Source organism: Empidonax traillii, unplaced genomic scaffold (genome assembly GCF_003031625.1).
Source record: "Empidonax traillii isolate 1590-97213 ecotype Southwest subspecies unplaced genomic scaffold, ASM303162v1 scaffold6058:size6613, whole genome shotgun sequence".
NCBI lineage: Eukaryota > Metazoa > Chordata > Aves > Passeriformes > Tyrannidae > Empidonax > Empidonax traillii.
In genome coordinates, this window is record NW_020961251.1 from 1806 (window position 1) to 4485 (window position 2680).

Sequence of the window (2680 nt, forward strand, 5' to 3'; positions counted from 1 at the left end):
CCAGAAGGGAAAAAGGTGTGTATATATATATATATAGAGAGAGAGAGAGAGAGAGCTACCTCTTTCATAAACGATTTCCAGGGTTTTTTTTGTTAATTATTGCTTGCTTGGAATGTTTCTAGATTTGGAGATTTTTCTGTTGATTGAGAAAAAAAAAGGCAGAAACTTATTTCAATAGGTCTGTGTCTGCATTCAGAGAGCTTCTAAGGTATGAGCTTCTAAATTAATTACTTTGTCCTAGAATTCTTCAGTCTGATGATATTAACTCAACTTTAACAAATGTAAGTTAAACCACTAGATAACAAAGAAAAGTTGGTAAATCACCAGTTTAACAACAACAAAAATATTAATCATGCTAAGTATTGTCCTAGTTTGGAATTTGATAGCTTATATTGCTAAAGAGAGATTGCTTGGAGAAACATATTTGTGGCCTTTTTTTGTGGGAATTTTATTGACCTCTTGAATTACTTAGGGAAAAGGGAAAGCTAATGCATGCTGGCAATCCTTCTCTGTCCTTTCCTTTGCAGAAGAAAAATCACACTTCTAAAATCTTAGATTTCACTAGATGGCAGCATCTCAGTGTTTCAACAGGAAATTACGTTTGTTTAGAGAAACACAGATACCAACAAGCACAGTAAAAAACGTGTAGAACTTCCCTTTGCACAAAGGTCAGTAAATGTAACAGCCGTTTGAGATCTTTTGGCGAGTGACTATATTACTATTTATTTGTAACTGCTTCATAGAGTCTGTGACAAAAGTTGGTAAAACCTCACTGCTTTATTGAAAAATGTATTTATAGTGCATTTTGCTTTCCCATGTGTTACGGTGATTTGGGAAAGTAATTGAACTGATGAGGTGGCTTTTGGAAGGAAAACAATTTTTCAGTTACATTGCTTCAGAAGTCTGATTTGTTGAACCTGTAACCTTCAGGAAAACAGTTTTGCTACAACTTTTGTTGGGAGAAACATCTGACAAAACAATGTCTCTTTGATCCAAATAAGAGAAATTAATAATCTGATTTGAGACATAGAATACTAAATTCAATTTGGTAATCTGAGTCCCAGCATGGATTTGAGCTTCTCTAGAAGATAGCATTGGCTGCTAATGTAAGGAAGATTAAGGTACTCTTATCTTAACTTCCCAGTGAGGAACTTGGTGTGTTGGATTCACGTGTATATTTAAAGACACTGTGATCTTACGACACCTTTCTACATTCACAACTACAAGTTTGCTCAGAGGATTATAAAACTGCAGAAAATTTTACTTATGGGGGAACCCAGTTAACAAACTCAAATGCAGTGACCTTTACTCTTTAGGCAGTTCTTTGAAACCCCCTACTAAGTCATTTTCTCCTTAAATAACAAAAAATCCATAGGAGTCAGGGGGTGGCATTTGCTTTAACTCTTTTGTCGCAGCTCTGCACGCTGTATTTCTTTAAATCTAACACAGCACGTGAACATGAGCACTGGGGCAGAATAGAGCTGTGTTTTGCCTTTTGGCTGCTACACATTGACTAAGGCAGAAGCTCCTAAAGGTTCCCTGCCGCTTGCCCCAGGCATGCTCGGTGGTTCCCTGAGAACAAGCCACGCCACAGAGGGGAAACAAGACAGCTTCATTTCCTCCCCACCACCTTCCTGATTCGTTGGAGCTGGGAATCTGCTGTGCTGGAAGACTGTGGAAATCCAGAGCAGATACCACAACCAGGGTATTGGATGGAATTTATGAAGACTTTGTAGTTTGAGAGAAACAGAAGGAAGATCTGCTTTCTAAGTACACAATGGGCAGTGGAAACACTAGATTACAAGCTATTGTACTGCTGTTTCATACTGGCTTTATTTTTTTTTTTCTGCCTGTTTAAGAAAAAGTAAAATCCAGTTTCTGTTATAATGAAGCCTGACTCCTGAGATTAAATGCCCTGAGGGTCATGCTGCAGCCAAAAAGGACAATTGTGACGGCAGAGGTACACTCTGGATCATATCTAGTTTTTGGAATGTACTTGCATGTGATTCCCAGGGCTTGAAGTTGGTTCATGTTTTTGTTTCATTCAAAGTTTCATTCAGTGTTCACATTCAAAGTTTCTGTGACATCTCCTGCCTGCACAGGTGGGCACCATGGGTCGGCTGGATGGGAAGATCATCCTGCTGTCTGCGGCAGCACAGGGCATCGGGCGAGCAGCTGCCATAGTAAGTTGGAAAAATGTTTGTTCTCCTGCACCTAAGCAAGGTCTCTAATGCTCGCTTGTCTAAAAGCACCTGCACCAAACTTGTTCTTGAATTAATTAACCATAGATGAAGACAGAACTATGCACTGAAAAAAATGGGGAATAATGTATCCACTATACTGTATCATGGAGGCTTTGGGCTGTTTGAATTTCTGAAAATCTCAGCTCTGAGTGGAGATGTTAAGGAAGGATAAGAGCAAGATTTGAGAACAGCTGCAACTGCTTTTTTAACAACATATAGTTGGTATTGTCTGTACCTTTAATCCAGTATCAGGGAGCCCCCGGTGGTCCAGGGGAAAATTCACTGCACTGTCACTGCAGAGACCCGGGTTCGATTCCCGGTCGGGGCCCCTCCCCGGGCAGATGGAGCTCGTTAGCCCTGTAAGGCAATCCATCTACGTCCTGAGGACCTCGCTGCCACCGTCCAAGCGTGCTTGGCCCCGGCAGATGAACCTCAGG

The 2680-nt window shown here is 40.6% G+C and overlaps 1 long non-coding RNA gene across 2 annotated transcripts in view; it reads left to right on the top strand.

Moving 5' to 3' along the window:
• Nucleotides 1-643: 643 nt before the first annotated feature.
• LOC114073326 overlaps nucleotides 644-2680 on the top strand; it is a 3890-nt gene continuing 1853 nt past the window's right edge. Inside the window, exons 1-2 of one of the 2 annotated variants that reach the window (XR_003574309.1) lie at nucleotides 644-668; nucleotides 2103-2183. This is a non-coding gene — a long non-coding RNA (uncharacterized LOC114073326). Of the gene's footprint in view, nucleotides 669-1559; nucleotides 1706-2102; nucleotides 2184-2680 lie in introns of those variants that run through there. The other variant, XR_003574310.1, reaches the window with a different exon arrangement.